At 42.6% G+C, this 24,052-nt stretch overlaps 1 long non-coding RNA gene across 1 annotated transcript in view; it reads left to right on the top strand.

The window, feature by feature from the left end:
* Positions 1-21,707, top strand: part of LOC138165482 (uncharacterized) — a 23,254-nt gene extending 1,547 nt beyond the window's left edge. Inside the window, exons 2-3 of the long non-coding RNA XR_011169368.1 lie at positions 8,172-8,282; positions 20,957-21,707. This is a non-coding gene — a long non-coding RNA (uncharacterized lncRNA). The remainder of the gene's footprint in view (positions 1-8,171; positions 8,283-20,956) is intronic.
* The last annotated feature ends 2,345 nt before the right edge of the window (positions 21,708-24,052 follow it).

Raw genomic sequence — 24,052 nt, forward strand, 5'->3', positions numbered from 1 at the left:
AGGTGCTTAATATATGCTTATTAACTGACTGACTTCCTACTAGACAGATGAGGTATGACAACAACAGAACATGGTGTATGTTGGCAAACAAAGTTTCTGCCCTGGTGGCTTTTTGCTTAATTATTTTCAGGGAGTCACAAAGGAGGGGTCAATGGAGGTAGAAGGTAAAGTAGGATGTAAAGAAAATGGACCTCCATAAATGCTGTGATCCTCTTAAAAACCTTGAGCCTGTGGACCTCCCTGAGGCTCCTGTATCTCAGTGGTGGCACCGGGTACTATGCACACCCTCCCCTACTGTCTTTTTCTAGAACCTCCTTGGTACCTGTACCATATCTGATTTGCCAGACTTCCCTTTTCAATACCTAGACTCTCCTTGACTATGACATCAGTGAGTGAGTGAGAAGCTGCTCCCTCCGTACAAAGTCCATCACCTTTCAGCTCCCGGATGTGATTGGAGAACTCTTTGGGACTGGGTTCTTGAAGCTGAAGGGTGGTCTCTTAGAAGGACCCTTAATGAATCCCTTTCTTCCTCCTTCCTCTGATCCAAAGACCACCCTCTCCAGAGTCCTGGCAACAATCCTGGCTGGACTTTTTCCATTAACTGTTTCATTTTAGACCTCACTTTAATTGAGTTCAAATTGCCATAACATCTCCCATCCCAGCCCTCTTTACAAAGAAAGTGCCCAACACTGAGTATAATGTCAGACTTTTCAATGCATTTTTTATCTTTGCCAAGCTTTCTTTTCCTTATTTTTTCTCCATTGTTATAAGGAGTTGATCTTCCAGAGGGGAAAGTGATTTATTGGGAAATATAGGTGATGTAAGCACAAAAGATATCAAGAACAATATTTTAAAAATAAAACATGCCATGATAGAAGGTCCAGATGACAGCATGCAGCTGATCCCTTGAATCAGACCACCAGAGCTCATGTCCTGGACAGGCACTATCAGCAACAAATGTGTGTAACTCAAGACTGCACACCTCTCTCTCTCTCTCTCTCTCTCTCTCTCTCTCTCTCTCAATAATAGCAGGTGATTTTCATATGTTGTCAATGTTTAAGTAACTATGCACATCTGCTTTCCAAAGGCAGCATGAGTTTCATGGCTGGTTTAAGGACAGGAACATGTATTGCTCACGAGAGGGTAGATTTCAGTTCAGTATAAGGCAGAACTTCATGATTAGAGCTTTGTTAGGTAGTGAGTGTCCTGTACCTAGAAAGATCCCAATAAGGACTGGTGGGCCATTTGCCAGGGCTGTTACAGAGGAGATCCCTGCACTAGGTGACTTTTTATATTGCTCTAAGATTCTGTAATGCTAAAAGAGAAGGGTAAATGCTATTTAAGGTAGGTGGGTGGTGTGATCAATAGTATCCTAGACTTAATCTAAGCTCACAAAGGGTCATATGTGACTGAACAACACAACATACTAGACAGAGTACTGAACTTGTAGTCATGAAGACATGAATTCAAATTCAACCTCAGATACTCAGATAGTTTGAGCTATGTGACTCTGGGCAAGTCACTTAACTTTAGTTGTTGAGGAAACAGTTTGAGAGAGATTAGGCAAGCCACCTAATGTTCAGTCACGTCTGACCCTTTGTGAGCTTGTGGTCCATGTAGTCTATGAGATTTTCTTGGCAAAGACACTGGAATGGTTTGCCATTTTCTTCTCCAGTGGATTAAGGCAAACAAAGGTTAAGTGACTTGTCCAGGGTCACACAGCTAGTGAGTGTCTGAGGTTGGATTTGAACTCAGGTCTTCCTGACTCCACTCTAGCTGCCTTCTAAGTATGGTAGTTAATGGTTAACTCTAGGAGTTCATCTTAGTGCCTTCTCTCTGAGATTATGTCCAACTTTTCCTGTACATAACTTGTTTGTACATAGCTGTTTGCATATCATCTCCTTAATTAGATTGTGAGAACAGGAAGTATTTTTTTTTACTATTTTCCCCCCTTTCTTTGTATTCCTAGTGCTCAGTACAATGTCTGATACATACAATCAATGTTAGTTGACCTGACTTGATCCATATAAAATGGGGACAACATGGCCCCTGTCTCAGAGGGTTGTGTTGAAGATACAGTGATCTAATTTACGTAAAGTACTTTACAAGTCTCTTAAGGTGAATGTTAACTATCTCCTCAGTTTGGGTCCCCCAGTTTTGATTTAATAGCTTATATTCAATGTAATCTGTTTTACTTTAACAGTGATTAAGCAGCTCCTGGGTGAACAGCTCTGTGCTAGGTAATAGGGTGGAGATAAGAAGGCTGCCTTCTTTGTTCCAGTGCTCCCTCCTTCCCCCTCGTAGTCTATGGGTTACCCAGGTCTTGGGTTATAGACTTGATCATATCATGCCCCAGGAGGCTAGAGGAAAATCACTTAAAATCCCTCAACAGGCCATTAAGAAGGGAAAAGAAGTGTCCATTCAGTCATTCTTCATGGGTCAGGGTCTTCCTCTGCCTCTGATGTCATTGCAGAAATGAGGGCTCCCTCTGGCTTCCTGGCTGGCCCCAGAGGTCACTGTGGGCTCTGGGTGCTACAGACTTGGAATTGTTCCCTCCGTTGGGCCAGAGCACCAGACCAGGGACCCAGAGGGCCTGAGGCTTCAGGTTTTTCCCTCCTATTCAGAAAGATGCTAAAATGCTGGGCCTGACCTCATGACAGCAAAGAAACAGAGAGTGGTCTCAGCCAAAGTAAATTCCATAGTGGGGCCACACATTCTTCAGAATCGTTTTCCAATAATCTCTGCAACGACTGCAGAGATGCACCAACTGCCAGGATGATTCAGGAGGGAGTCAAGTGAGAGAGAATTTGGCATGGAAGGTTGTGTGCTGAAGCAATAAAGGAAATTTTCTAGGGATTCCTAATAATCAATTAGAGCATTTTTTTAAACACCAAAATTTGAGGGGTTAAGGGTTCCTCCCAATTTCAGTTATGCTGAAGACTGACAGATTATTCAGTTTTAGCCAGTTTATTTAAATCATTCGTTCATTCATTTATTCATTCATGGCAGCCGAGGGCAGGGAAAAAACAGAGTTGACCTCAGAATCAGGAAGACCTAGTTTCAAGTCTAGCCTTGAATACATCTTGGCTGTGGATCCCTAGACTAATCATTTAAATTCCCAGACAACTTTCTGAGACTTTTAAGTCAAAGAACAGTTGTCTATTTGCTTTGATAGAGGGAGTTTCCCTACCTTTATGAAATCATGGATCCAGAAAATTATTATTCCTACATGCAACAAATATTTATTGAGTGCCTCATAGAACAGAAACTGCAGCAGACTAAGAGTCAGAAGATCTGAATTCCAGTCCAGACCCTGACATTAATTATCTGTGTATCCTTGGATAAATAATTTTACCCTTCTTGGCCTCAGTTTCTTCATCTAGGATATGGGGAGAAAGGGGTTAAAATAGATGATCCTTCAGATCTAAAATTCTATGACTTTAAGTAAAACTACTTTTGGATGGAGGGCATTATAGACAATTAGAAGATAAAATGTGATCTTAAGAATGTTACAAAAATAAAGTTAATAAGTGTAAAGTCAATTAACATTTATTAAGTGCCTGTATGTGCTGAGCACTGTGCTAAGCATTTTAAAGTCAATATTATTTCATTTGGTCCTGTGAAATAGGTGCTATTATTATCCCCATTTTATTGATGAGGAAAATGAGGTTAAGTGACTTGCCCAGGGTCACCCAGGTAGTAAGAATCTGAGAGTGATTTAAACTCAGGCACAGAACATTTCTTAGTGGTGGAGTAATGTAGATCTGTGTTATAAAAATATCAGTTTGGCAGCTGTGGAGCATGGAATGGAGAGGAGAGAATGGAAGGCAAGGATGCCACTTAGAAAGCTATTGTAGGGGTGGCTAGGTGGTTCAGTGAATAGAGCACTGACCCTGGAGTCAGGAAGACCTGAGTTCGAATCTGGCCTCAGACACTTAACACTTACTAGCGGTGTGACCTTGGGCAAGTCACTTAACCCCAATTGCTCTGCCCTGCCCCCTCCAAAAAAAGGTTAAAAAAGAAAGAAAGAAAGAAAGCTATTGTAATAGTCCAGGCAAGAGGTGAATGGGGGCTTGAACCAAGGAAAAGATAGACTAGTGAGTCAGGGACAAATGTGAGAGAGGGCGCATAGGTAAAATCAACAGATTGAATTGTTGTTTGGTCATTTCAGTCATATCCAACTCTTTGTGGTTCCATTTGAGGATTTCCTGGCAGAGATCCTGGAGTGGTTTGCCATTTCCTTCTCCAATTCATTTTACAGATGAGGAAACTGAGGCAAAGAGGGTTAAGTGACTTGCCCAGGGTCACTCAGCTAGTAAGTGTCTGAGGCTGAATTTGAACTCAGGAAGATGAGTCTTCCTGACTCCAGGCTGGGTGCTCTATCCACTGTGCCACCTAGCAGCCCATTGATTGGATATGGGGGTTGAGAAAAATGGAAGAATCAAGGATTACTCTAAAGTTATGAACTTGAGTGACTTGGAAAATGGTGGTGCCATTAACAAAAATGAGGATGTTTGGAGAAGAATGGGTTTGGGAAGAAATATAATGAGTTCTGTTTTGAACATGTCAAATCTGAGATGCCCATAGGACATCTAAGTAGAAATGTTCAACAGGAAATTAGGCGGTAATATGGAACTTACTTTAAAATAATGTCTTTCATGCAAACCAGTGATTGTTAAATTAACTATTCTTGACTTGTTTTCTGGGACAGTTGTTTTTAACAATAGGTATCATATTTTCTTCTATTTTTCAGGTTTTTGGTTTTGTTCTAACATTTCTTGCTGCCTTGTGAAAAAATTGGTTTCCATTTCATCTGTTTTTGTTTTCAGGGGCTCTGTTACTTGGGTAAGATTTACCACTTTTTTCCCCCAAAAAACTATTCTCTTTTCAATTCTTTCCTCAAAGGCTTTCATTTTACTTTTATCTCCTGCTTCATTTATGTTAGGTATTCATACACTATTTTCTTGTGGAAAATAGGATTTTTTTGCCCTTTGAGTCTTTGCTTGCAATTGCTACAATTACTCTCTACTTGGGGGGGAGGGGAGCGGGTTTGCAATGATTTTTTTAAATTCTGACCAACATCTTCTTTGGTTTACTCTCCCCATCACCTGTAGTTCCTGAATTGTTTCTTTATACCAGGACCAGTATGAGTCTACTGCTGCCCTTTTGGGAGGGCATGGTAGGCTAAGCTTTGTCTTTCCTTGGGTCACCTGAGTTCCCGCACTGACTGCCCCTTCCCTGTATTAGTCACCTCTGGATCTTTGAAGGTCAGAGAGCTAGATCTTCACGGTCCCCAATGGAGTCTCAGGACTGGGTTTTATAAATACCTCACAGCCCTGAGCTCCAGTTGAGGTGACATTGGTCAGCATACCCTGGCACAAGTACCTGTTCCTCCCTGGGACTCCCTCAGGCCTCACTGTGGGTTTATAATTGCCTTGGAGCTTTCTCTTACTTACACTGCCTCTGGACAAAGAACCCTGCAGACTACACCTGTTGACTCTTCCCTGGTCATAGGAGGAGGCTGTGGATTTGCCTACCCTGCTTTGTTGGTGGTTACCATTTTTATCGCTTGTGAGCCGATGACTTTTTGTTCACTTCCTGAGTGGAAGAACTACTTACTACATAGATTATCATTGGATTTTTTGATCATTCTCCATTGGAGTGCAAACGTCAGGTTTTTTCCCAGAATAATTGTAGGGGAGCTAGGCAGCTACATTTCTTCTTGGAAGATGAAGGCGGTAAATACAATATGTCCAGCAGATAAGTGTAGAACAGGATGGGGAATGATGGGGGACATCTAGATAATTGTTGCTCTCCTTTTCCTGTGATGTTCCATCTTCTCTCTCTGTGTTTTCATACAGGCCCTCCCACTGGACATTTTTTCATTGCCTTTCCTTCTTAGAATTCCTAGTTTTCTTCAAAGCTCAGATCAAATGCCTTTCCTGATCCCCAAAGCTACTAATTATAAAATTATCTTGTGTTTATTTACTTGGGATTTTTTTTGTATTTGCCATTTTTATATGTAACTTTGTAAATTCTTTTTTTCCCCAATTAACAAGCATTTAGAGATATACTCACAATTCCAACTGTCCTTAAGGGAATGGACTGCCATGGGAAGTATTGGGTTCTCCCTTGCTTGAGTACTACAAAGAGGCCAGATGACCACCTGTTGGATATTTCCTAGTGAAGGATTCTGTTTGGGACATGGGTTGGACTAGATGACCATTGAGTTACCTTCCTCCCCTGAAATTCTGTGATATATATATATGCTTTAGGGAAGACACAATACAGAGGTTGGGTGGATAGAGTGCTGAAGTAGGAGACAGGAAGACAGGAGTTCAAATCTGGCCTCAAATACTTATTAACTATGTGACCTAAATAAGTCATTTAATCTCACTCTGCTTCGGTTTCCTCATCCGTCAAATGGGGATAGTAATAGCAATTATCTCAAAGGGTAGTTGTGAGTCTCAAATGAGATTATATATGTAAACCATGCTGCAAACCATAAAATGTTATATAATGCTAGGTCTTATGTCACACATTCATAGATAAGTTTAATGACTGAGACAAAGGAGAGGTCTAGGTGATTCAATCCAACAAATACTTATTAATCATCTACTGTGTGCAAGCTACTATGCTAGACACCAAGAATAATACAAAGATGAGAACAAAATCATGATTGAAAAAGAAGGTCTGGGGGTGGCCAGGTGGCTCAGCGAGTAAGAGCACCGGCTCCAGTGTTGAGAAGACCTGGAGATCGAATCCCGGGCTCAGACACTCAGCACCACACCCAGAAATAACTGGCCGTGTAACCTTGAGCAAGTTACTTAACCCCGATTGCTTTAAAAAAAAAAAAAATTAAAAAAAAAAAGAAGGTCTGCTCTCTTGGTTAGAAGGATAGAGACACAGAAGAGGATGAGATTCTAAGGCAAGAATCCAATATTGAAAACAGTCCTGAAATGATACCGTTTTGCACAATTAAGGATGTGCCTTAAGTTTGAACTCTGAGGTGGCTGTTTATCATTCAGCATCAAAGAAAAATCTATATAAATATGTGTCAGAAGCTTAGTCGCTGGCCATTAAATTTACCAAAATTTATTCTATAGGTCACCAGGGGGCACTTCTGTTTCTCTACCAAGGAATTCCTTGTCCAAACAGAGCAAACAAAATGACTTGGATGTAAATAACTCGGAATCCTGCGGAATGTGTATACATTAGACCCTCCTCTTGCGAGATGTCTCGGACGACATGATGCATTAGATGGAATTCTTACTGTACAGCTGGAAAGATGCAAGGTCCTCTTTTTCAAAACAGCATCCAACCTCTGCCTTTTGCTGGAAGCCTCCACCAACTTCTTTGGACCTTGTACTAGGGACATTGAAGAGATAAGGTGTCAAGGGGCCATGAGGTCAGTGTAGGGATCTGTTCTAGAATTAATTTCTTCTATCTACATTCAACTGATGAGAACCTTAGCTTTTCAAAATGGTGGGGTCATTGGAGGTAATCCCCGATAAAGACTTAAAGTGGTGGCAATTCTGGATCTATGACCTATGGCCAAGGACTTAATCCAAAAGGGGGATAGTTCTTGAAATTAAACTGGGCTCTAACAAGAAGGGATTTCCAGGGAGGAACAGTAGAGAGAAAGCTGAATTTGGGGTCGGAGGCTAGTGTTCAAATTCTCATTCTGCTATTCATAGTTTTGTGGATTTTTAGCTGGAAGGCCATCTAGCCCAAAGCCCACATTTTGCAGTTGGAGAAATTGAGACCCAGAAGAGGCAAGTGATTTGATTAAATGACAGAGGAAGGATTCAAACCTAGGTTCTCTGACGCCAAAGCCAGAGATCTTCCTATAGTAACACAGTGCTATTTACTGTCAGTTTGACTTTGGGCAAGTCATTCTGGTCCTTTCTGGGCCAACAGACTGTCTACGACACTATGAGAGTTTAGGCAGATAGTCTGTCTGTGACAGCCTATCTCCACAAAAGCTGAACTTCTTAGAATTTTTTTATTTATATTGAATAGAAATCTCCTTCTCTACAATTTCCACCCATTGGCTTAGTTCCACCCTCTAGGGCCGAGCAGAATAAACCTAATCCTTCTTCCACTTGCCAGCTCTTAAAATATTTGAAGATGGTTATCATGCCCCTCACTCAAAGCCTTTTCTTCTCCAGGGTAAACTCTCCCAGTTCCTTCAAGCCATATGGCATCAACTCAAATTCCTTCATCATCCTGACCATCTGTCCCTCATATCCATCCATCTTGATAGAAGGAAGGAAGGAAAGGTAGGAATATGCTGCACAGTCTTTCCCAGGCACTTTCCTCACTTATTCTCATGGCTATCTTGGGAGAAGGCTTCACTTGAACAAACTGATGGGGTTCCCCCGAATGTTAAACCCTAAAGGCACAGGCTAGGTGCAAACAAGTTCTAAATCAATTTGGGAGAATGGAAATACTTGGATGATTGAATGAAAGTAGATAAAGCCATCCAGGAAATGCTTCATCATTGGCTTAGGAGAGGATAAAAAATCCAGAGGGTTGGAATCTGACCTTCCAATGGAAGACCAGCCTAGTGAAGGAGCAGCATCAGCCCAGCCTGGAGAGAGCATCACTTTTTCTCTGACAGGGAAGGTATCAGATGAGAATATTTATTAGAAAAGGGAACTTCATGAAGATTCTAGGAAAGGAGAAAGGGGTTGCATCCAATTGGGAGCTGTAAGTTACCCCTTTTGCCACATACTCTAAGTTACAGCGTATTTAACCCCTGGAATCTGTACGTCCTTGTACTAGAATGTTCCCAGACTTTGGGTGGGAGTGGAGGGAGGGAGAGGGGCATGCTTTTGTGCTTTACTCCTTGCTATACCTTCTCAGTAAAGACTGCCTTTGTAAAAGCTAATTGATGTTAATTGGTTAATTGACTTTAGGGAAGTATTAACTGGTTAATCTATATCAAGACACCAGATGGGGGCTCATATAAATGGTATTGGTAAGTCACAACCTCACCCCCCACCCCCAGAAAATAAAGAGAAAAAGAAAACCACAATCCTTCGGTGTTGCCCCCTAGAATTCTCAGGGGAGAAATAATCAGTTGCCCTCTATGGCCCCAACCTGCCAGTCCAACGTGAGTTGGGAAAGTAACCTGGAAGGGATAGTATAAAACAGTATAATTAAATAATTTCAAACAGGTCAGTAACTCAGTGCCACTGAGCCTAGAAGCATCTGTCATAGGTTATATAGAGTGTGGGCCACAGGGGCTCAAGCATACCAAGTCATGCAGTCCATACTCCAACCATGCACAGGCAACACAGTACACCACATTCCTCCAGCCCACATTTTTCTTCTTTAACAGAATAGAAAAATGAGTCTCTCCCCTGATCTGCACTTGAAGAATAAGTATGAGGTCGCCTGGAAAAAAGAATGAACACAAGGTTTATGTCTAATAGTCATTATGAAAGACAGCTGGAGGGGTTCATGAGGCCTGTAAAACACTGAGATCCATCATGCTGTTTGGTTCTCTATTTTCTCAAGTTCCATCAAAACTTTTATCACCTTCGATATAAATTATAAAGTTTATGGATAATATTCCTTTGGAGAATTTCAGGTAGAAACTTTGGTCTGATTCCTTTATAGTTAGAGGTGGAATCACATAAGTTATCTCTAGCTGCATTTAGATTCAGAATCTATTTACATTTTAAAGGAGGGGGTTGGCTAGGTGGTGAAGTGAATAGAGCACCAGCCCTGGAGTCAGGAGGACCTGAGTTCAAATCCAGCCTCAGACACTTAACATGTACTAGCCATGTGACCTTGGGCAAGTCACTTAACCCCAACTGCCCTACCTTCCCCCCTCCAAAAACAAACAAACATATTAAAGGAGGGAGGGCAGGAGCCCACAACAAGGTTTTGCCTCAGGGTTTGTACAGCATGGTTTATATGTTAGGTTTGCCACTTGATGATGGTTAAGACTCTTCAGGGTAATACATGGGAATATTTTGGATGATGATAACTTACTTCCTCTGACTCGAATCTCAAACAATCTAAATTCTACCATACCGTACCGACAGACCAATTGGAAATCATACATTGAAATAGCAAAATATTTAATTAGGACAGAATTTCAAAGAAAAAATAATAGAAAAAAAATCTATTTATGCCCATTTCCAAATTAATACTATCTGGGAAAATAGTTTCTTCAATAGTCATATCTCCTAAATGGAGAAAGGTCTCTCAGATGCCCCTTCCTCATATCAGACAGTGTAGATGCCCAATCAGCATTAACCCTACAACAGCTCAGAACTCCTTAGCTCAAGGGATCCAGCAGCTTTCCCAGCAGCAGGGACAAATGGCACATGCTATCAAGCCTGGGCAGAAGCAGTTTTGACACAGCAACTCCAGGAGGCTTGATCCTCTGAATGATGGCTGTAGGACCTGGACTGGAAGCAGGGCTGCTGTTCTGGGAGTTCTTGCTCTTTCTGGGGCTCTTGGGTTCATTGGGTACAAGGGAAAGTAGGAGTTGAGACAGTTTGACTTGCCTGACATATACATGTCTGCTCCTGTCTCTGCCTAAAGGTACCTTGCTGTCTTGTCTAGGCTGATTTACCTTCCCTGTGGGTGACAAGTTGGTTGGCAGTTGGTGGGGTTGGCTGGCCCCTTCTCCAGGAGGGTTGATCCTCTGGACAAGGGCCTACGGAGTGCTTAACTTAGACAAGCATGAGGCTTATGATGCAATCAGGGAACTGGGTCCAGCTGGCAGGCTGCTCAGGGAGTAGGCAGCCCCCTAGCAAATGGTACCAACAGGTTGAAAGATCATCCAGGTTATGTTTGTTTCCTGAATCATGTTGGCCAGGGCTTTCAAATAACACCCTACTAATGACTTGTCATTTACAAACTGTTCTAGCCAATTCAAAACACCTCCCTCCCCTCTCCAGGGAATGTACAAAAATGAGCAGAACATGATGGGAAATGAAGAGAAACTGGCAGCCCTAATACAACCCGACCCACCCCCCAGCCCCACCCCATTCCCCCCTCTCTCAGGAACAAGGGGTCAAGTGAAAGGAATAGTTGGGCCCTCAGAGAGAGGGAAAAGGGACTTTCCTGTGGTAGGAGAAAGTTGTTGCTAAACAATTGGGCCTTTGCCTTTTTCACAAAGGAGAATGAGGGCCTGGGGCCAGGACATCTTGAATTGACTACAGCACAAGCAGAAAATTCTCTGTTGTAATTCACTGGAGAGAAATGTACATTGTAAAGGCTGGACAAAAGGACAAGACCGAACTCTCTCTATAAGCAGAGAATGAGGAGAAAGGAGAATCCAGGGAGCTGACCCAAGGGCCAAAGGGCAAATTTGTCTGACATAAGGGGAGCTCTGTGGGAGGGACCTAAGGAGGGAGGGGGCCCAGGCCATCTCTTCCCATGACCGTGGCCCAGGAAGAGGGGAACAGTACTCTGTGATGCTGCCCTCATCCCGGGGAAACAGAGATGCCTGGGTCTATCAGAACTGTGACTAGCAATTTTGTACATGGGGCAAGAGGCAGGGAAGGTGCTTTAAGCTAGGAGTGGGGAGAAAATAGACTCAGAGACAGTCCAAAGGGGGAGGGGGAGGAGCTCATCCCCAAGGATCATTTGGCACCTTCCAGTCCAGTGAGATTTTGCTAAGTCACAACTATGTGTGAGGAGGTGCCTCTAACTGGGGCTGGGCTCTGGAGATGCTCAGGTGGATCCATAGTCCAGGACACAGATGGCTGTCCATGTCCTACCACAGAGCATTCACCCAAAATGCAAAGTCTTTCTCATTTTCTCTGAGCACTGTGACGGGTATCAGACAAGGTTATCCTAGTAACACCCACTAACCATGGATGTCTAACAGGGCTCTGTCCTGGGCCCTTTTCTCTTCTCCCTCTATATTATACCACTTTGTGGCATAGTATTATCTCCAATGAAGTCATTTACCATTATCTCTACATAGATGATTCTCAGTCCTATGTATCCAACTCCAACCTCTCTGCCAGCCTCCAGTCTGGCATCTCTAACTGCTTATTGGACATCTCAAACTGGATGTGTACTAGACATCTTAAACTCAACATGTTCAGAACTGAACTCCTTATCCTTCTCCCCAAGCCCTCGCCCTTACCTTCTTTATTACTGTAGAGCATAACACCATCCTTCAAGTACTTCTGGCTCAAATCTAGGTGACATCTCGAGTCCTCATTATCACTCACCCCTCATCCAATCTGTTGCCTAGTCCTGTCAATCTCACCTCTGCAGCATCTCTGGTCGATTTCACCTCTGCAGCATCTCTGGTCGATTTCACCTCTGCAGCATCTCTTACTAGTTTCACCTTTCTCCCATTCCTGAAATGTCAGGTGAAAGAAGAAATAGTGTCAGGGCACATTATCCTTCCCTTATGGTATAAAGGAAGGTTGGCTCTGAAATAAAGAAAAAAAAAACAGATCCCAGGATCCCTGCCAAGCAACCTGCCCAGCAAAGATGTTGCTCCCAAGGGGAGCCAGAACAGAGGATCTGGAATCAGAAAGATGTGGGTTCAAATCCTGCCTCTTAGTAATTTTGTAATCATCCTGGGCGAGTCATGTAACCTCTTTGTGGTTCAGTAAAGTGAGAATGTTGGGCTAGATGGCCTCTCAGGCACCTTCTAGCTCAAAATCTGTGAAATCTTTAATTTAATTTTATGTTTTTCTTTGATTTTACAAAGAGCAGATGAACTTCCAGGTCTTGCATTACCAGGAACTGGTGCCAGTTTCTCTTTGCCACATTTGTGTGCCTCACTATCAATTTACTTTAAATTTGAGCCTATTCTTTTCATCTGTGCTCTGTATGTTTGTGCTATGGCATGCTCCTGTTTTGTACCAACTCTTTTTACTATACCCTCCTGGCAAATCTGTTTGCTAAAAGCTAATTAAGGCAGCCGAATGGCTTAGAGGATGGAGTAAGAAAGACCTAAGTTCAAATATGGTCTCAAACACTACTGTGTGACCCTGGGCAAGTCACTTAACCTCTGTTTGCCTTAATCCATTGGAGAAAGAAATGGCAAAACCACTCCAGCACCTTTGCCAGGAAAACCCCATGGACAGTATGGTCCACAGGGTCATGAGTGAACAACAACAAGACTACTGGTGGATGGGTTTTTTGGGTGTTTTTTTTTAATTTATGCTTCTTTTTGGAGGGCATGGCAATTGGGGTTAAGTGACTTGCCCAAGGTCACGTGGTGAGTAAGTATTAAGTGTCTGAGGCTGGATTTGAACTTGGGTCCTCCTGACTCCAGGGCCTGTGCTCTATTCACTGTGCCACCTAGCTCCCCAGCCTGGGTCTAATAGGGGCTTGTGAGCTCCTGGTAGGAGTAACCAGCCACTCATAATGTCACTCCCTAAATCCTGAGGGCAGCCACCCTCTGGGGACTCAGGAGAGCAAGTATCCCAGAGAGGGTGTTACAAAAGAAAAGCATGAGAAGGAAAGGAGTGGGAGGAAGGGAGAAGTGAAAGTGGAGCAGGCCCTAAAAAAAGGGCAGCATTTCTACAGGCAGTTCCTGGGGATTAGAGTCACTTGCTTATAGCAACTCCCTGGGAGACTTTTAGGAAGGAGGGCACCAGCAGGGTCATTGTTAACCCACCGATTCATTCAGTTGTTATTGTATTCCCATTTTGTGAAAGATTCAGTGCTTTTGCCAAGAAAGATACAAACGTGATTGAGATGGGAGATAAGACACTTAAACCAATATTCTGGTAGAAAGTAAAGTGCTTTTAAGTACCCAAGAAAGACAACAAAAGGTACTGGATCCACGATTTCATTCATATAGGGAACTTCCAGGTCAGGAAATTTCTATTACCAAGATAGGTCTATACCTTTTCCATAATTTATATTCTTAGACAAGGCTCTGAGAGTTTAGGTGTGTGACCTTGGGCAAGTCACTTAACTTCTGTCTGCCTCTGTTTCCTCCCCTGTAAAATAGGGATTATCATAGCACCTACTTTCCAGGGTTGTAAGGATCAAATGACATATATTTGCAAAGCACTAAAGGCTCACAGTAAGCACTATATAAATACTAGATATCATAATTAGTTAACTTGCCTAGGCTCATATAGCCAGTTTTGCTTCAGAGGAAAGACTTGAATTTAAGTCTTTCTAGCTCCAATTCTGATTCTCTGGCCACTATACCACACTGCTTTTCATCAACTTTATCTAAAAAGTCAGTGTTGATATTTAGAGTTTCTGAGATAAAGCAAAGAGGACACAAGCAATCACAGGTAATCATTCCCAGGTGGAGAAACCAACATGGTGTTAGAGAAAGGGTCATCTGTGATCCTCCAAAGGGGATGGAGGGTGCTTGAGAATGGGTAGGCCTACACCCAGGTGTGCACCCAGTAAGGGAAGCAGAAAGCCCTCCTCAGTACTCCCTCTTCAGATCCAGGGACCTTAGCGGCAGAGCTGAATGAAACCTACAATGGTAAGCCTTTGACCATGGTCTAGTTTCTAACGCCCTTGGGCATTTTTTCCAAGCCTAGGCTTGGCTTGGTGGGCTCCACCTTCAGAATGGGAGATTCCCCAGAATCTGACACATAGTAGGCTCTTTATAAATGTTGGTTGCCTTTATTTCCAGTCCCTGGTCAGGGTCTTCATGCTTACTTCTGGTGATTATTCCAAACACTTGGCTTTTTGATTCTCTAAAGGGTAGGCTACAAGCTAGGTGATGATTGTTGGCCTAATAATTACCAGGCATCTCTGAGGATGTGAGATTCTTGTTTTTAAATCCTAATGTTTTCCCTTCTCCCTGGCTGATGAGTGTAGTGGATAAAAACACCAGACCCAGAGACGAAGGCATTGTCTCCTCTATCTGCTCAGTGACATTCTTGGCTCCTTCCTCAGGAAGAAGCTTAGTACTATGGGGAGAGAGGGAGGGAGAAAGCCTGGTTCTAGAGTCAGAAGACATAGGTGCAAATCTGACCTTCAATTTTTATTATTTGTGTGATCTTGAACAAGTCACATAACCTCTTTGGGTCTCAGTTTCCTCAACTGTAACATGGAAGGGTTGGGCTAGATTCCTTCCCAATTCTATAAGAGGAAATTTGTCACACTTTGTGAGGGGAAACAAGATACAGAGGCCTATCCTTACCTCATTAATATGCTTCCACCTCATTATTTTATCATATGTTCTTTTTTTGCATGTGATTATATCAATCAAATGGTCAGAGACTAACTACACTGATATTATTTTTCACGTGTGCTTAGAGACTGTTGTGATGAGTAACATTCAAACTCTCTTAGAAGTGTTATTGAAAGCTTAGGAGACTCTTGTTGAGTGTTTTCTTAATCAACCCATGCCAACAACATGTCCCTTCCAGCACTAGGGTCCATGCCTACAGACAGATATGACCAATTAAAGTCTGGAAAAGGTTTTGCCCATACCCTTACATGTGTCATCTCATTAAATCATGGGACATAACTGTGGCAGCAAGCACCCCAGAGTCCCCAGAGTCGCTGCCACCACAGGTTCTTGGATCTGCTTTGTTAAAGGAAAGCAACTCAAAATGGGTTAACAAGCTTACTTTAATCAGTCAAATAAGTATCATTTACCTAGTTCAGGGGAAAGAGGTCAGCACCCCGAACTTCAGAATATACAGACAGAATTATCAAGACAGAAACAGATCAAGTAGACAGACTTCCAAACTGTCCAACCATTACATCCATACCAAACAACATCTGGGTTTCAAAGCTGGGAGGCCCTGGAAAACGGTTTCCCAGAGTTTCATCAAATCACAGAACATTTCTCAAAGTGAGCCCCAAAACAAAGCTACACATCAGGGCTTATATAGCCTTCTCCTGGCTTAGAGAATGTAACAACCTTCTTGACTCACTGGCCAATCAAGAAGTATCTACTGAAAAACCAGCCTCCCACCCCAGGCTCCAGGTGCACTTTAGCCTAGGGGAAGGGAAGATCTTCAAATTTACATTCCCATTACAATAACTAATGAGTAAATAAACCTTCTACACACTGAATAACTAATGTCTTGCACATATTAATGCTCCCCTCCCTCTAGCATGTCTCCCCAGGTCGAAGCTACTACTCTTGGGTTCTGGAGCACAGTTTCTCAATCTAGACTCCTACTACCATAAGGCAATCAGCCCCTGCTCATGTGCTTGCCTTCAATACATAATTGATTCTATTCTCTGCTGCCAAGGTTCTTGCTCTTTGAAATTATTTCCCTCATTGGATGACTGCTTTCCTATGAATGTGTCTCCTTGGAGACTGAATGTCTCTATTCCCTCAACTGTACCCCAAGCTCTCTCACAGGCATTAGTTCTCAAACTTCTGTATGGACTATCTCCTCCTAGGTAAGTAGCATTGCTACATAGAGTCCCCACTGTTGTCCCGTGGCACAGGGGATTCTATATGACCTGGACTCACTTGAACTCTTGGCCCAACTCCAGGGCTGGCAGGCTTAGCTCTTTAAAGCTCTCCAGGACCATAGTCAGTTTTCATCCAGCCAAACTCAAGCTCCCTTCCCAATTCTATTAGAGGAAATTTGTCACACTTTGTAAGAGGAAACAAGATATATAGAGGCCTATCTTTACAGTTAGCTCAACACCTCATTAATATACTTCTACGTCATTACTTTATTATGTGTTCTTTTTAAAAATGTCTTCATGCTGGAAAATACTTGGTGGAGCCTATGTCGACATCTTGGCCTACAATGGAAAGAATAGTTGATGGAGAGTAGAGACCTAGATTCTAATTCTCGTCCTGCCACTAACTCATCAAGTGATCTCTTTTATCCCCTCTGATTTATCTGTTTTCCAAGCTTGTTGTGGGGCTTAAATGAGATAAATTTAATGAGAGAAACATATCCTTACCTCCCTTTCTATCACCAGCACCCACCACAGTGCCTTATGCCTAGTCAGTGTTCAAGAGAAAAAAAGAGTTTGGTGGATCAGAATGAATAGAAGTGAAACCACATTAAAATTAGAACCAGGCACATGAAAGGTGTGACTATTCTTAGCATTTCAGAAGGCAGGAACCCATAGGGAGAGAAATCCAAACTTTGGTCTTTTGCTGGCCAAGGAGAGGGAGCTGGCAGGCTGGGAGATGACATCAGTAGGTGACCAAAAGTCCATGGAAAATTTAGCAAATGAAATTTGCCATTGGGGTCTGAGTTTGGAGGTTCTGAATAGTACTTCCTTAAAAAAGATACAGGACAAGAAGATATCTAAGGTCCTGACATGCTACAGCAAACCAGATTCTGCCAAAGCTGACTGATGACGTAAGGAGCTGGTGAGAAAAGAGATTTGAAGTAATAACACATATGTGTCTGAAAAAGGGTTTCAACAAAGTTGAGTCAAATCCAGGGCTGATGGTTCTGTGTGTGGTAGGTGCCAGCAGCACACTTGAAGGAAATGTTGGTGGAACACAGCTCAGATGCAGAAGACTGATCCAGAAATGAAGTCAAGATTAGGAGGGTGGAGGCAAGGAGATGGGGTGGAGAACAGGGCATCTGCAGACACGAATCAAAAGGCCTAAGAGACTATAATATTGGCAGCAGCCTCCAGTAAGGCTTGGCCAAAGACAGTCAAGGTACACAGCCACAGGAAGGAGAATGATTAGAGAAGTTACTACAGACATCAGCTTGAAGTCCAGCCACATGGGCTCCTCTCACAGGCCAGTCATTGTTCAGGGAAGTTCTCTGATCCTTGGTAGGTTAGATACCTCATAAAGACTCAAAATGAGCTCTGGGTAGGCAATCTGGATATACCTTAGAACTTCCCCAGAAATAGTAGGGGAGGGGAGGCAAGGGCACTCAGATGAGGCTGCTAAGGAAGGTGGATGGTAAGTAACCCAGCTGGGAGATGGAGAGCTCGGCTTAGAGGAAACCTGACAAAGGACTGAGGGCTAGGCAAAGTGAAATCATTTAAGCAAGTCATTTCCTATTCTTCTTTAAGTCGTTCTTGTCACTTCTCTGCTATCCCAGGATCAGTGAATATATTGATGAATGATTCTCAATTATGAATTAATGTAATTATCCAATAATCTAATCAATCAATTATCCAACAAATCATTCAAAAGAGGTATCATAGTATATGGACACATTCCCTGATCTCAAAGAGCTTTTGGGGAATAATATGAGCTCAATAACAATATGAGGTGTAACAGGGAATACATGATTTACCATAGGGATGAGACAGACAGTAAGTAAGATGAATTTCTTTCCAGTCATAATGTTTATTGACCATAAGAAAATATTAAAATAATAAATTGGCTGATTTGTTTTACATTTATCTATATGGTGGAAAGCACCATAGTGTAATGAATAAAACATTAGATTTGGAATCGAGACTTAGGTTCAAATCCCTACTTTATTGCTTACTATCCATAGTAGTGAACAAGTCATGCAAACTCTCTCTGAGCCTTCAGTTTCCTCAGCTTTAAAGGAGGGGGCAGAAGACAAGATATTCACTGAGGTGCCATTCCTTTTCCAAGTCTATGATTTATGGAAAGGAATTTTTAATTATTACCACCTTATTACTACACTAACTAAACACATATTTTTTCCATTGTAAATCTGTCATGAATGAGATCCTAAATCCCCCTCCCCCCCCCACTCTCACTGTGGGAGAAGAGTACAAGGAAATGAACCATTGAAGATCAGTCGGATAGAAGGTTGAAATGGTTAACTGTGTCATTGTAGCAGCAAGCACCCCAAGCGTCCTCAGAGTTGCTGCCACCACAGGTTCTTAGATCTGCTTTGATAAAGGAAAGGAACTCAAAATGGGTTAACAAGCTTACTTTAATCAGTCAGACATATACCGTTTACCTTGTTCAGGGGAAAAGGTCAGCACCCCGAACTTCAGAATATACAGACAGAATTATCAAGACAGAGAAACAGATCAAGTAGACAGCTTTCCAAACTGTCCAACCATTACATCCATACCAAATCAACATCTGGATTTTTCAAAGCCGAGGCAGGGTTCTCAACAACAGCTTCCCAGAGTTTCATCTGATCAAATCACAGAACACTTCTCAAAGTGAGCCCCCAAAACAAAGCTACACATCAGGGCTTATATAGCCTTCTCCTGGCTCAGAGAATATAACAACCTTCTAGACCCACTGGCCAATCACAAAGTATCTACTGAAAAACAAGCCTCCCAGCCCAGGCTCCAGGTGCACTTTAGCCTAGGGGCAGGGAAGATCTTAAACATTTACATTCCCATTACAGTCATGTACCAATATTGAATGAAGGTATTGTCTGTAGTCTAAGCTCTGTCAATAAGCTTGAAGACTTGGCTAGAACTGAGGCAGAAAGCAAGAGCTTGGTGAGAGGCACAACAGGAGAGGTCTGCTGGGGACCCTGGCTAAGACAAGGATGAAACTGGTCCATATCAGGGGACAATTAAAGTCCATTAATTTCAATGCTGGAAGGAACCAAATTGTCCAAAAAGAACTTGGTCCAGCCCTCAAGGGTGAAACTACAAATCCTAACAAGGGGCAAGTTCTGTTAGCTGATCAAGGAGAGACTGTCTAAGAAATGACCACCCCTGTGCATAATTGAGGTAGGGTGGAGACAGAGGTCATAGGAATTGAGAGAGCTGAGGAACTGGGAATCTAAAGCATTTGTGATAGAATCAGAGAATATTGATGTTCACCTTGCTGCTGTACCCTAAAAACCTTGCCAAGGGTCTCCTTGCCCTTTGACTTGTAGCTGAAACCTCCTTTATGTGTTGTCTCCCCATATTAAAGCTTGGCAGGTGTTGTAGTGGATAGTCCCTGGAGCCATGCTCCTGAGTTCAAATCTGGCCTCAGACATTTGCTAGCTGTGTGACCCCGGGCAAGTCACTTGACCTTGTTTGCCTCAATTTCCTCATTTGTAAAAAAGAGTTGGAGAAGGAAATGGTAAACCACTGCAGTATCTTTAAGGAAAAATCCCCAAGTGGGGTCACAAAGAGTCAGACAAGATGGAAACAATAAACTATAAATTAAAGCTTGGGCTCATCATTGACTCTTCACTACCTGGACTCTCCTCCATCCGAGCTGTTGCTAAGGCCTGCTGGTTTCATCTTGGCATCATCTTTCGAATACAGCCCCCTTCTCTCCTCTGACACTGCCCCGACTCTGGTGCAGGCCCTCAATGCTTCACTGCTGGGGGATCAGCCTGCCTCAAATCTCTCCCCAGCCCATCTTCCGTCACTAAAGCCATCTCCTAAAATGTTCTCATACCTGGAATTCTCTCCCTCATCTCCACCTCCTGACTTCTCACCTTCCCAGAAGCTTTCCGCACCTTCCCTTTGGTGATCATCTCTGATTTACCCTGTCTATGCCATGTTTGTACATAGTTGTTTCCATGGATTGTGAATTCCTTTAGTCTGTGTTGTTCAGTCCAACTCTTTGTGACCCCATCTGGAGTCTTCTTGGCAGAGATACTGGAGAGGTTTGCCATTTCCTTCTTTAGCTCATTTTACGGGTGAGGCAAACAGGGTGAAGTGACTTGCCCAGAGTCACACAGCTAGGAAGTGTCTGAGACAGATTTGAACTTGAGAAGATGAATCTTCCTGACTCCAGGCCCAGCCCTCTATCCACTATGGCGCCCCCTAGCTGTCCCTCCTCGAGGATAAGGACTGGTTTTTGTCTTTCTTGTGTCCCCAGGACTTAGCCCAGTGATTGGCCCACATAATAATAATGCTTATGGACTGACTGAAGTAAGGCAGGGGAAGAGGAAAAGGACTGACAGTTCCTCCATGTGTGTTTTTTCCCTCAGTGTTCCAGATGCCTGAGCTAATACTCATGATGAAAAACCACAGTCTTATTTGTACCTTGCTTGTCCCTTTAGCTTTTGTCTTTCCAGTCTCCCCAAAGGCGCATGTCTGAGCAGGGTGGCTACTGATGTTACCTCCTTGGTTTCTGTCCCAGTTATGCTGCTGTTCCTTGTGTTCTGGGGGAAAGTCTCAGTAACCCCTTCCTCTTCAGTGTTCTTTCTCCAGAGCTTTTCCTTTTTAACTGCCATGCTAGCAGAGAATTCTACCATCCAGTCTCAATCCCACGACAGCTTCTTCTCTTACTGAGCTGGGGAGATGCACAACATGGTACCAGCAGCTTTGGACCCCTTTCAAGGTCAGCAATCCAAGCTTTCCTGGGAGGATCTCACATTGGGGAAGAGGCAGAGTATCCTGGAAGTCCAAAGATGGTGACCACAATGATTTTTAGAGGAAGGAGTGAACTTTAAAGGGATAGAGCTGCTATTATTTAATAATAGAGAAGAGTTCCAGAGGGCACAGATGAAAATCCATGAAGATAGGGACTGGGTGATATGATTTGAGAATATATCTACCATGAAGTATTTGGATGGTCTTGATACAGGAGCTGAGATACCATATAATTTACCATTTTTAAAAAAAATAAAAGCATTAAAAGTACTCAATCACAAATTGGGAAAAGTGGAACAAATTATGGTGTATAAATATAATGGCATGCTATTGTTTATGCCATAAGAAATGACAAAATGGACAGTTTCAGAAAAACCTGGGAACACTTGTCTGGACTGATTCAGAACCGGGAGAACATTTATGTTATAACCACAATATAGCAAAACAACCTGAAAGACAACTCTTTTCAACTCAGTGACTGACCATGATTTCAGAGGACCAATGATGAAGAATACTACCCACTTCCTGATAGGGATGGACAAAATATGCAAAATAAAACATCTATTTTTGGATGTGGCCAATGTGGAAATTTGTTTTACTTGACTATGCATATTTGGTGCAAGGATTTGTTTTTCTTTTTTTCTCTTTTTCAATGGAAGTACAAAAGATAGAAAATAAGTGTCAACTGAAAATAAAGCTAGTGGAGCGGCCAGGTAGCACAGCGAGAAAGAGCACCGGCTCCAGTGTCGGGATGACCTGGGGATTGAATCCGGGCTCAGATACTTAGTACCACACCCAGAAATAACTGGCTGTGTAACCTTGAGCAAGTTACTTAACCCCAATTGCTTTAAAAAAAAAAAAAGAAAAGAAAGCTAGCATTTACATTTCATGGTTTACAAAATGCTTTACAGATTATTGCATTTGATTCTCACAACAACACTGGGAAGTAGATGCTATCATTATTCTTATTTTAAACAAATGAGGAAACTGAGGAAGACAGGTCGAATGACTCGCCTAGGGTCACATAGCTAGTTAATGTCTGAGGCTGGATTTGAACTCAGGTTTTCCTGACTCCAACCCTTTATCTTCAGATATATAAAGAAAACAAACAGGATCCTTAAAATGCAGATAGGCAATGCATTAAGCCATTCTCCAGAGGGGCCCCAAAGGAACAGGACAGAGGATACATGGGCATGTTTTAATGAGAGCTGAAAGAAGGGGAAAGATTGAGAGCTTAAAGACCTGCTTAGTGTTACTTTGTGCAGATCCTGGACAGCCAAGGGGAAGTCTTGGGATGAGGAGAGGGTGCTGGGCAGAGAGAGGAGAGGGAAAGAAAGCTTTAGAAAGAAACATTATTGACTTAATGATTTTTCCTGAGGCTAGTTCTCATAAGGGGGTCCTAAAGAGCAGGCCAGGTATAGACTACTTGGGAAGTGACTTCATCAGGTGAATCTAAATGCTGGGCAGATGTTGCCTTCACACTGAAGATCTAGACACTCCCTATGGGCAATCTTCCTCTATCAGTTTATATTTCTTGGAAGAAGGGGGTTGGGGTGCAGGGTAATTAACACTGTCCACATGCCTTCCTGGAGTCTCTTCTTAAATGCTGATTCAGTCCTTTGGAGTCTTTATGATTTGAGCGATAAGGTCACACTGATAGAATCCCACAATCTCAGAATGGAAAAGGTCGAGTCCAACCTTGGACTTGAACAAAAATCCTCACTACCAACTATTTTGATCCAATTGTTCTTAACAAACTATCTTAGTAAATACCTATTTCTAAAAGCTGCTTAAGTCTGACTGGCTAATGAAGCCAAGGATAGCAGGGGCAGCAAACCAGATGGGGTCTCGTAAGGGATAGTCCTGGAATCTGCAGTAGCCCTCGAGGTTACCCCCAGACCCTCGAGGGCAGAGTAGCCAGCTGCCCTCTGGAGCCCCAGGCACCAGGAGCGTATATTGAGAAATAGTTCCAGAGGGGCTTTATGAGTGAATGATAACTAAAAGATCTTGTGTGAAGGGTTTCTCTAAGGACCTCAAAATACTACATAATGTCACTTACTCCCCTCAGGTACTTTTGAGGTGGAAAGGAGAAATATAATTAAACCCTTCAAGTGTGTTATACTGGGGAGCCCAATCATGTCGCGTCAAATACTGCAGCATACTGTGCTCTTACTACATACAATATGCTAAGAAGGATGCTATTCTTGCTCCCTGGTGCCAATCTTTAGACAAGCTCTGCAAGTCACTTTCCTCATTCTTTTAATTTTTTTTTTCTTTTTGGAGGGCAATTAGGGTTAACTGACTTGCCCAAGGTCACAAAGCTAGTTTTTGTGTTAAATGTCTGAGGCCGGATCCGAACCCAGGTCCTTCTGATTCCAGGGCAGGTGCTATATTCACTATGCCACCTAGCCACCCCCATTCTCTCTTTTAAAAAAAATTTCTTTTAATATATCACTGCTTGGTCTATTTCCAAAGAAAATTGGGGAAAAAGGAAACGAATCTATATGTTCTAAAAGGTTTATAGCAGCTCTCTTTATGGTGGCAAAGAACCAGAAATTACAGGGACGCCCATGAACTGGGGAATGGCTGAACAAGTTGTGGTCTATGATTGCGATGGAATACTATTGTGCTATAAGAAATGATGTGTGTAACTATTTTAGAAAAACATGGAAAGATTTGCATGAAATGAAAGATTCGCATGAAAGAGAGAAATGAACAGAACCATGAGATTATTGTACACAGTAACAGCAAAATGTTGTCTTAAGAATGACTGAGAAAAGTCATTTTTGTCTATTAGAAATACCCAAATGAGCTGCTATCCACCTCAAGAGAAAGCACTGATAAGCAGAACAATTTTACGTACATACAAACACACGTATTTATTTGTCTAAAGGTAGGCACCTCTAAGGCAAACTAGGGG

The sequence above is a fragment of the Petaurus breviceps genome, unplaced genomic scaffold, assembly GCF_028583685.1.
Source record: "Petaurus breviceps papuanus isolate PSGF00001 unplaced genomic scaffold, PetGlider_PUasm1.0 209, whole genome shotgun sequence".
Lineage (NCBI taxonomy): Eukaryota > Metazoa > Chordata > Mammalia > Diprotodontia > Petauridae > Petaurus > Petaurus breviceps.